The sequence below is a fragment of the Prosopis cineraria genome, unplaced genomic scaffold, assembly GCF_029017545.1.
Source record: "Prosopis cineraria cultivar Desert tree isolate PC_DT_omini unplaced genomic scaffold, ASM2901754v1 PC8, whole genome shotgun sequence".
Classification (NCBI taxonomy): domain Eukaryota; kingdom Viridiplantae; phylum Streptophyta; class Magnoliopsida; order Fabales; family Fabaceae; genus Prosopis; species Prosopis cineraria.
The window spans coordinates 19,557,835-19,570,148 of record NW_026555339.1 but is presented as its reverse complement, the minus strand read 5'-3'; the positions used below and the strand labels follow the sequence as shown (position 1 = coordinate 19,570,148).

General features: G+C 28.4%; 1 long non-coding RNA gene across 1 annotated transcript; it reads right to left on the bottom strand.

Annotated features, from left to right (window-relative positions):
• Window positions 1-4,740: 4,740 nt before the first annotated feature.
• Window positions 4,741-6,502, bottom strand: LOC129317862 (uncharacterized). Its single transcript, XR_008595071.1, has 3 exons — window positions 6,405-6,502; window positions 5,867-5,936; window positions 4,741-4,996 (listed from the first exon to the last, which is right to left on the bottom strand). It is a non-coding gene; the product is annotated as an uncharacterized LOC129317862 (long non-coding RNA).
• Between the last annotated feature and the right edge of the window lie 5,812 nt (window positions 6,503-12,314).

Genomic DNA, 12,314 nt, shown 5'->3' with positions numbered 1-12,314 from the left:
CGAAAATTTTTTTTTTAATGGTAAGAAGTAAAAAATAAGCATGAAAAAGTATGACAAGCGCACCAATTGATATCCATCAATCCTGAAAAACCATGCATAAGTTCTCAAGTGAATCAATTATTGCCTTACTCCCTCCATTTTTAATTGTTAGAAAAACTACTATTTTTCAATTGTATTTTTTATAAGCAAAATCACCCATTTAATAAGCATTTATTACACATTTTTTAAATTGTTGCTCATAATTTACATTAATGAGAAATAATTAATGTAAGCTTATGTTGATTAACACAAAGTATTTTAGTCCATTTTTTTATTTTCAAATATAATTATTATAATTAATAACTTTTTTTAAACTGTATGATATAATTTATATTAATATATATATAATATATATATAAGCTGCGGAAGTACTATGATGGATATAGTTATGGTTGTGATTTGGTTGCGTGAGCATGATGATATACGTAGTTGCGAGGTTTGGTGCACATATGTGTCAAACACTGTTAAACCTAACTACGACTTACATATAGGAACATATGTGGGTGGATGTCTTTTTTCTTTTAAACCACGTATAGGTTCTCTCGAGTTGATCAATTATTTCCTTGCTACGTCCTCTGTTTTATTTATGGAAGAAACTATCATTTTTAGTTTGTTTTTTTATATAAACAAAATTACATTTTTTAATAAACATTTATTGTAAATTTTGTAAATTACCTCTCATAATTTATCATTCATAGTCATAAGAAACAATTAATGAAAGCTTGATCAATACAATCAATAAATGGTATTATAGTCTAATTTTTTTATTTTTAATACAATTAATATAGTTAATTAATTTTTTAAAACTGTGTGATACCCTTTTTTTTCCCCTCCTACAAATAGAAATGCAGGGAGTATGATGGATATAGTTGTGGTTATTATTTGATTGCCTTATATACAGTACAATGGATATAGTTGTAGTTCTGATTTGGTTTAAACAAAAAAAAAAAGTAAAAAGAATAAAGTGTGTAAAATTCTAACTAGGTCTCTATATAAAAATTCAAAAAGTGATGTTATGTTCCTTTTTCTCTCTCTCATAAATGATAATTTTAGAAATACATTTCAAGTATTACCTGAAAAATTATACCATGACTTATAAATAGAATCAAATGAACATTTTAAAATGTTTTCTGTAAATGAAATTAGAGAAAATAATGATAAAAAAGGGCTTAAAAATTACAGAAAAGGAAGAAGATAATTGACAAAAGTCAATGTAAAAATGTTTTGAGGGAGAAAGAGGGTTCTGAGGGTGAAGGAGGAAGAAGATAAAGGTGTGATATTATGAAAGAGAGAAGACAAGGTCATGATGGTAAGATTGTGAGAGAGAAGAGAGAGGGCTAGTGGTTGAAACCAATATATCATGAGATTCTATATTTTATTTTTAAATTTTTTTAACATTATATGTAATTATAAATTTATCATCTAATATTTTTAAATTTATTGATTCTTAGTTATAACAAAGATTTGAAAATTTAGTTAACTATATATAATATTTTCTCTAACTCTTATTATAAGTCACTTTTTAAAAGGAATATTTGGTCCTTAATATAAGATACTTAATGAAAAATTAATTATATTTTTTAAATGTTACTAGTATTTAAATTTATTAATTGTGAGGGAGAATGTAATGCAAATCTAAAAAATTTTAAATTGAAATGTTATAATATTTTTTAACATAGTTGATAATTTAATCATCTTTAATTTTTATGAGATAGTTAGAAAAAATATTTTATAATAGGAATAGGAGGTATTAATTAATTTTTTGAAAATTGACCTTCCCCAAGCTTATGAGACTGATCGGCCACTGACTATGCATGTAGTTGTGGTTTTGATTTGGTGAACATGTTGAGCGCTGTTAAACCCAAAACTGAGACTTTTATATATACAGGATCAATAACAAGTCTTATTTAAAAAAAAAGTTATGTTCTCATTTTAATATTAAGAAAAAATATACATTTTGATTTCTATACTTTACTTGTATTTTATTATAAGTTCTTGCACTTTTTTTTTTTTATATTTCGGATCACTACACTTTCATTTTTTTTAGTATTCTAGGTCCTTAAATGAACAAAATGAACAAAGTTTAGAGATCTTAAATGAATGTAAAACACGGGAAATGAAAGTGTATGAACCTAAAATATTCAAAAAAAATATAAAAATTTATAATAAAATATGAATAAAGTGAATGAATCAAAAATATGTTTTTCTTAATAACTATCAATTCTGTAATAAGTCTTGTCTGTAAATAATTGTCTATCAACATCATATCCATCATAAGTTTTCTTGAATTAATCAACTATTGCCTTAGCACGGTGTATGTAGTTGAGGCTGTGATTTGGTTCACGTGGAAACAACATAACACGTAAACCCAATAATGGAAGCTGTTATCAATTATTGATGCTTGGCCGACATGTTCACATTTTTTTCCCATTTTGTTGAAAACAAAAACTAAATACCTGAAATTACATAATAACTAAGTTCCTTTTTTTCACTCTAAATGGGCTCTGATAAATGAATTATGTTATTTATGTCTTTGCAAGTAGTAAGTAATAAACTATATCTTGTATATATTGATGACGTGATTGTATAAGAAAATTGGTAATGATAATAAAAAACTTAAAATTGGAATGTCCTAGTTGCTTCATTTGATCTTCAATGCTATATTTATTTTAGGGTTAAATTAGCAAATTTGCCTATAAATTATAGATATAAGAACGCTTGGAACTTTAATTTTTTTTTTCTTTTGTAATATTTCCTTTTAGTTTTTGAAAATGTTACAATTTGATTCCTACCATAAAAAAAAAGTTAATTTTAACCATTAATTAATAAAAAAATATAAAAAAGGCTTAAAATTATAGAAAATGATCAAAAATTATAGTATAAGACCCAAAAATTATAGAAAGGGACAGAACTTTTTTTTTCCTTTTTCTTAATAAATTATGAAGTTCTTTTCTATTATTTTTTTGACCAACTAATAGTCAAAGTTAACTTTTATTAATTGTAGAGGCCAAATTGCACTATTTTCAAAAGTTGAAGAAGAACATTATACCAAAAATGAGTTGAGGGTTTAGATATCTAGATCTATAATTTATGAACTAATTTGCTCTTTTATTCTTTGTTTAATTTATATTATATATTATTTGCATAGATATAAAAATAATTTGCTATAATTTCTTGAATTTTATTTAAACATTACAAAATAAATTTATACTTTTCTACTGAATATGAAAATTAGGCAATCTTCGTGGAAATCTTTCCAATTTTGATCCTTATTCCAAGCATAATTTAGTAACAAATTATTGTACGTGTTGATGCCAAATAATGAAATCAAATTTAAAATATGCAAGAAGAAAATAGACATTGAATTAAGCCACCCACTGGTAAATCTAGTCTGGGGAAGGAGGACAATGGCTCTATGCATCTTGAATTAATGTTTTTGGCGTTTTCCACCAGATGTCTATTTGAAAATTAATTGCGATGGGACTTGTCACCAAAAAAAAAAAAAAAGGTATTGCAGCAATTGGAATTGTCTGTAGGAACCACACTGGTGAGTTCCAATGTGCATTTGTGGAAAAAAATTAAGTCCCTCTCAGCATTTATGACAGAAGCCATGTCCCTGAAAAAGGCTTTGATGCTTGCCATAGATTTAGGAAGAGATAAGGTTGTGTTTGAGATTGATTGCTCCACTCTTGTTGCTTGTATTCAAGATCGAAGACCAGCATTATGTGAATGATTTAGTGGAGATTTGGTCTTAGATATCATAGATTTGATAATGTCCAATACTGGTTTTTCCATCTCTGTCACCAGGCGTGAAGGTAACAAAGTAGCTGATTTGTTGGCTACTGATGCTTGTAAGGATGTGTACCCTTTGGGATAGGTGTCAACACCTCCACTTCCTTTGCTTAATTTGCTAGTTATGGATGTCATAAGAGCTGGGTTGTTTGCAGAAGAGCATCTGCATTCAGATGGTAGAATGGGTGATGGCTGATTCTGATGTAACACCTCAGTTTCGCTATTTGCTTTGTTTTTTTATTTTGGCTTTGTTGTTTTTGTTTGTTTTCATCTGTCTATTTGCTTTTGGACTTTCATTGTACAGGATTCATTTTACGTATAATTAATTAATAGGATTGATTTTAATTATAATTAATTATGTTATAATGTAATTTATTTGAATATTAAAATTGATTTCAGCTGTACAAATTATCATAAAAAACATTACTTTTCAAAATTAAATTGTTGACAAAGTTATATTTAATATTATTAAATTTGTTAAACTTTATTGAAAAAGTAAAATATATTATTTAATAGTAAAATTGAAACTATAAGCAACCTCCCAGAATGTATTTCAAAACATGATTCTGACTAATAATCAATTATCAAATTAATTGGTTGTTTGGGTAATTTTTTCAAAAATCGATTATTTGGCTCCAAAAGTCAATTATATTGTCAATCCAAACAAGCTGTTGTGAGTTTTATTATGGAGAATGAAGTGTTTAGTTGATATCTGTCACACACTAAATTTCTAAAGTGTGACCGGCTGGAATATAAGAAAACTCATATTTCATAAGCCTAAACTCACATATTATCCGACATATTAATTACCCAAACTCATTGTATAATTATCGTTTGTATTAAACAACTACTAATATTATCAAAATATTTAACTTGTACAAATTTCGGTAGAGTCTCCCCTGTAAGTTGGACTACCTGAAATTTTTACAACCTGCCAAAAGAATACCCATACGGCATACAAAGTTCTACTCCAATACAGTATATATGTACAATTCCAGAATAATTCAATCAAGGATCCTACCTATAAGATTCGTGGAGCGAATCTAGAACAAAACTAAAATATTTAAATATTTACATTAATCCACAATCTGGACGGAGCAACAAAATACTTCTTGTTTCAAGGAGTCCCACGTGATCAAATGAAGAGCAGGTTCACTTCTACTATCTAAATACCAAAAAATTCTTCCAGTAAATAACGTTCCCAAATAATAATGATATTAAACAAAAATGATAATTATAAATGTATAATAGAAAAAAAAAAGATTAATCTAATTACAGAAGATATTAGAAAATAATAATATAATTTAATCTTGATAATTGAGTGAATAAAATAGAAAGGGAAAGTAAAGAATCATGAACAACCATTTAGAAATATGACTTTCTATATAAAATAAATCACAAAATACAATTCTTAAGAGCAAGAATATGACTTTAAAAAACTTATTTTCTGTTAGGACCTTAACAGAACGAATAACAGGTGTGGACACATAGTCCACGAGGGTGAGTAACAGCCAGCGTGGCTAGAAGCCACGAAAAAAAACAAGCGTGGATTATGTCCATGAAATTACACCCTCCGTTCCACGTGTGTTGGCCGACACACAGGGCTAGCACCTCTAATGTACCCTACTAGCTAGGTATGCCGTGGCGGGCCAAGAGCTAATGAAACTGTCGCTAGCAAACAGTGTTCTGTATTCAGTCCCGTAAAACATTTCTGGCATGCATGGAATCTATAAACTCTTGTAATTCAAATTGTTCTTTAATTTGGAAGATATAAACAATCTTTTCACGATAATTTATCTAATCCATGCATGTGTGTGTGTGTATATATATACATATTTACATTTTAAAAATGAAATACTATGAAAATATCTACATGATTAAAGTTGAGTCATAATCAAACTAATTACATATGAATAAACTAAATCTTAAGATATGAATGAAATAAAATAAAAATCAATTCAGAACAATTAAGGTAATTAAATAAGGTAAAAGAAAGATAATTGATTCTATATATTAGGGAACGTTATTTACTTACCTGGTATGCTGCCAAGTTCTAAAAATTCTCTTTTCTCAACTTTAATTTAGCTTCTCCTCTTCTGGAACCCCTATTAGATATAATAAAACTTTAATATCGCTTTCTACAATTTGAATCAATTTTTCATATGTCCACTTTTATGCCTCCTAATTTCTCCATTTTTATTCTTAGCCAAACTAATGGCATTGTTATTATTATATAATCCTAATTATGCTTCTACATCATCCTTTGCCATTGTATTAACATAATTATTATAACGCACACCCATATCATAATTTTCTTGTTCAGCAACAAAATTCAAGGTTTAAATTTTAATATTAACTAAAGAAACAACTCTCACCTTAATTGTACAACTCTAAATCAAAAGGGCAAGAAAATAGTTTAAAACTTAACATCTAAAGCAAGAGAAATATCAATATTCAGTATATATACCAGCAACACAAAGATGAGAATGAAAAATTCAATTAGCTAATTTAGCATGGTAGAGAAGAAGACATCTGCGACATAAAGAATAAGAGAAAGAAATCATCAGGCAAACCTCCACTAATGGCAAATCCACTACTCAACGTTCACACACGAAAAGAAAGGAGGAGATCACGGTTCCCTCAAGTTTTCAGCAACAGTGTGTGGTTTTTTTTTCTATTTTCATTTTTTTTCCGGTGCTGTAACAAACCAGAAAGTGGAGAAGAAAAAGAAAGGAAGGGCCAAAGAAACAAAAGACCCAATGGAGATGAATGACGGAGGAAGAAGAACGGAGAGCAAAGGTTGGTGGAAGCTTAGAGAATTCTCTTTCTCTCTTGCACTCGTCTGCTCTGCTCTAGTTTTTTTTCCACTCGTTTCTGTTTCTTTTTACCGACAAGGAAGAAGAAGACTTAAATAAAAGATAATGGGGGAAAATTACAGGAAAAGATCCAAACTTATTTGATAAAATTACAAAATATGACCCACCAAATTTTTTTAAAGATTATTACAATATCAAAAAAAAAATTAAGCCACCCACTCATGGAAACTAGTTCACTATACAAAGGCCATGGCAAACCATGTAGGAAGACTAAGTTTTAGTCATATCTAAAGCCAGAAAGCTTTTACAGTCATCCGGTGGTTTATTTAAGATCAAAAAATTAAAGTTCTCCAAATAAGATCTACAGGCCAAGAAATCAGCTCAACAATTTGCTTCTCTATACACGTGAACAAATGTGACCACCTAATCTCTCATGGTGAGGTCTTTGATATTTTTGATCGTGTTGAATAAAGGATGATATCCAAAATAGCTGTGATTAATAAGGGACGGCGCCTCCAATGAGTTTGAGTAGACGTCAACATTACTAAATTTCTCATTTCAACAAAAATTGAGGCCTTCATAAATTCCCATAAGCACTGCAGCTGTGTTAGGATAATAGTCGAGAAATTTGTGGAAGCCTTTAATTCAATTACCCTTATCGTCTCTAATGATGTCTCCACAAGTAACAGCACCATACATGTCGACTAAGCCATCAATGTCGAGTCTAACCTATCCAAATTTAAAAAAGTTTTATTTGACTTCATGTCTAAAGTCTTCTTTGCTCAAGTGATTTAATTTGGAGAGAAGCTTTAGGTCATTGTTGAACTAGTTCGTTATTTTAAGTTTGATAGATATGGTTGTGGTTGTGATTTGTAGTCCAATAAATTAACCTGCTCATAACTTCTATCCACACATTAGCTTCATCTTTAAAAGCTATTGCATTAGTGGGTATGTCCTTCACCCTATCTCATTGGGTTTAGTTTGGATACTCATTATTGTGATGAGATTTAGATAAGTTAAGATTAATTTGGACTACTCAAAAATAAATATTTAATTAAAGTTATAATTTCTAGCTTAAATTAATTTTTAAAAAGTAATAGTTAAAATATTATTTTTTTAGATTTTTCATTTGTTAAAATTCAAAAATTATTCAAATATATGGAATAAAATAATATTAATTTTGAACTATTTAGATTTAATGTAAATTGTCATCGCTAAAAATTCAAAAGTCATTCATTAAAACTTTTTATTGCCAAAAGGTCATTGCCATAAGTCTTGACAAACATATTTTTTTTGCAATAACAAACATTATTACTACCAAAAATACAATTTTCATAGCATTGTTGCCCCGCAAAATTTTTTTAGCCGCTAAAAATTTATTTTTATTGGGCAAATTTTTTCTAATAAAAAAAGTGTCACCTTATATCATATCAATCACCAATGGATCAACACATAGCATATCACATGCTACTTGAAGCCACGTGTGTTGAGTGTTGACTCATGACATATTACGGGTCACATTGCACTTCACCAATCATATGTGCATCAACTCATGTCATATCACATATTCATTATATTTATATGTCAATATTAAGACTTGGACATTTGATCTCTTACCTTTTAAGATTTATATCCTCCTTTGCAAATTAAATTAAAATACACTTATAGTCATTATAAGAAAAAATTATATATAAATATAAATATATATATATATATATTACTTAACTACACATATATCAAATAATATATTATTAAAAATACACATATTTCATTTTATTTATAATTATCAATATGACAAAATAATTATATTTACATGACTATTTATATTATATTTTTAATAAAATATTATTTTTCTAAGAAAATGAACTTAAAATGAAACAAATTTTAAATTTTAATTATTAAATTATTTCGTATAAATATTTTAGACAATTTTAAAATTTGATTTTTACTTTTTAAATGGCAATAATTAAGTATGTAATTTATTTATCTTTTCCATATTTTTGCAAAAAATGTTAAATTCCCTCCTTTTCTTCTTAAAAATAAATTTAATCTACAATTTTTCAATAATCTTAAAAAAATATTTTGATAAAAAAATAATTTTAACTATAAATATTATTAATAATTATTTTGAATAATTTTTAATTTTTTCACGAAAATTAATAACTTAACATACAAAATAATTACAAAGATATCACGTGTGACGTATCTAACCTCTAATTATTCCTTATATCTCATAAGGTAAATTTGAATAATTTTTCATATTTCTCATAAGTATTCAATTTTATAAGTAAGTCATTCTTTGTTTTTTTTTTTTTTTGTTGTTGTTTTAATAGCGTGAGACTGTTTGTGTCTAAGAACCCTAGAAAGGTGCTGAGTCACTAGAAATGAGTTATGATTGGTTTAGGAGCCATGGAAGTGAAATAGAATTGAATTGAAATAAAACCAGGGTCGACGCAATGTCACTGAAACTTTTGATGTAAAGGAAAAATGAGAAAATTCACATCCCTCCAGCCTTTTTTTTTTTTTAGAAGAAATACATCTCTTCAGCCTTGAACACAAATCTTTGCATGCAAAACTAAAGGCATATTTATAATATCAAATATAATATCTTTAATATTTTTCACATAAACCAAACAATAAATTTCTTTTAAAAATTTTGACAACTTTTTCCATAAACAAGACTTCCTGAAATTTTACAACAATATAACAAAAAGAGTTTCGTTCCTTACCAACAAATACAAGGACCTTGCCTTGCCTATAGCCCGCAGAGCAATTAGGACCAAAATACAAAAATAATACATAAATTCAAATTTAGATCTAGTTAAGATTTATCCAAAATAATTATTTCACCTTTTAGCAATAAAGCTCCTCAATGATGAAACAGGTTTAACTATACTTTTCACTAAACAACATTCCAATTTAAAATTAAAGGACATAAAGGAATGAAATATTAATGAAGTATGAATTTAACTAAAATAATCACATAGAATAACAGGAGTGATACCTCATAGATCAAATAATTTCATATAAATACTTAGTCCAAAGACATCTTCATATGATGAAAATACAATAATCCAATTCCACTTTCTAACTATGTCTGCATCAACCAGTTAGGAGTTGCACAACTAAAAAAAATCCACATATGAAAATTAACTAGTTTAACACAATTTGTTTAAAGACAATATATATTTCATGACTAGTTCTTTAGCAAGACCATCAAAACAACTAATAAGCATGAGTGTATAGTTCACAATAATAATAACCAATTAGACATGATTGGAAGTCACAAAACTAAATGTAGGCACAAGACTTACAAATAAAAAAGATGATCACAATGCTCACAAATAACAAGTGTGAAAATGATGCTTAAGAATACCAAGCAAGCTAGATTTTAATTATGGTGCACCAAAACTTAACAGGACTGTCATTAGCACTAGCATTTTGAAATCAATCCTTCAATTTTCTTCAAAAATGCATGGAAAATTATTCTATCTAATTATAAAATCTTTAAAGCAGCTATCTTTGTTTTGATCAATCTAAACTTCCTTTTCCAGTTCAATGCATGAATTTCTTTTAAGTAAGAATCATTAGGAATTGCACAAATGTTTTTCTTAATTATATACAGCTATAAATAAACCTTTCATAAAGTAAATCTAATCCTTCTCCAACATATCATGTTTTGAAATAATTAAGATATTTTTAATAAAGAAATAATCAACAATAAAAACATGATATACTGCAAGTAAACTATTTCTAGAATATGTGCGCGCGCGTCTGCACATGCTCAATTGTAATCTCGACAAAATAAAAACTAGCCTACATTGATTGGAATGCTATTCCTTTACTTGACATGTTTTCAAGTTCAAAATTTTACTCCCCACAACTTCTATTAATTTCTCTTTTCAAAACACCCTATAAAATAGATAATAGAAATTTAATATATTATCTACAAGTTAAAAAAACACTCTCAATATCAAACACAAACGTAATCACTGCAACAATTTAAAGTTCCAAAACACCATGATTTACACCCCAAAATTTCTCCAATTCTATCTTTAGTTATATACTCCTCCGTTCAAAAATATAAGATATTTTTTAATCAAATCTCACCTCCTAATAAAGCTCTTACCTACTTTTAAACTAACCTTATCTTTTCATATTTGCCCCTATTAACTACCCTATAATAAATATAAAGTTACCATCAGTAAGGGGCACTTTTGAAAAAAAAGTCAATGATTACACCTCAAAAGATTAAAAATGCCTTACATGTTTGAACATCCAACTCTTAAAAAAAGTGCATTACATTTTTAAACGAAGGAAGTAAATACTTTCCTAAGGAACGCCATAATCATAATTAAACTTATGCTTCCATCGCTCTCTCTCCCCCTCACACACACAAGCGCAGGCACATTTTTTTTTTTATACAAATACAACTAAATTTTCCTTATTTTTAACTCTTAATTATAGTTCCTTGAAGTTACAAAAGGAACAACTTCACGTGCTAATTATAACATGTAAATCCAATAAATTTACATTAAAAATTCATATCAAACGCCTCATGTGCAACCATGAATACCAAAAAAAAAAAAAAAAATCATCAAACTTCTTACTCTTAAATTCTCAGGCCCCAGCTTCCAGACATCTTTATAAATTTAAATCCAATACGACACAACCTAAATCCTCCATGCACCAAAACAAATAGACTAGAAATGGGAAATCAAACATGCTACTAATACACAAGAACATAGCAGCAAAGAAAAAGAGTTGATAGGATATTCAGACACCAGTTTGTGCAAGAGGAAGAAGGGAGAAACGAGCTCAGCACAGCAACGTCAAGATCAAGTGAGGAAGAAGGATTGAAGCTCTACGCACTCAGTGAAGTGTCAATGGAACAAGCAAAGAGGAGGAGAACGAAACATAAGAAGGAAGGGTGAAAAAGAATTTGTCGCACCCACGGCAGGGGCACGGACAAAGGAGGAAGAAAATTCCGACATGCCCACGCTGACTGATGGACACGGAGGTGGAGGAAGATGAACGACAGGGCAGTCGAACTCTCCCTCTCGCAGCCATGCATGACAAAAAAGGGAACCAAGATGGAGTTTTTTTTAATCTCTATATCTGCGTAATAGTCTAAAAAACAATAAATACCATATCTAGAAAAAATACATACATACATACATGTGATGGAGTTTGTTTTAATCTCTATATTTGTCGAAATAGTCTAAAAAACAACTAAATACCATATCTACAACAACTACAAAAGTAGGGAATCATAAATCCAGAACACTAGTAACAACATAAGGTATAAACAATGTCAATAAGCCTTTGGTTTGTCATTTTCACCTGCATAAATCATATGTTCAGATCAAACTATATCACATTTTACGTACAGAAGGTAACTTGTAAATCCCATATTTTTAAATTAGAGATCTCGCTTGTAAATGCTTTAAGTTGACTTCTTGTTCCAAGAGGTTTGTAAGGTGAAAAATAGTAAAGAAAACTATTTTCACATGCACGAACCATGTGTTCAAATCAAACAGTTTAACATGTAAACTACATAAAAAGACTTGTAAATTACTAATTTTGACTTGGAAGTTGGAAATATTTCACTTGTAATTACCATTACTTTTAAATACTTGGAGATTATGGAGGTTTAACCCAAATTGG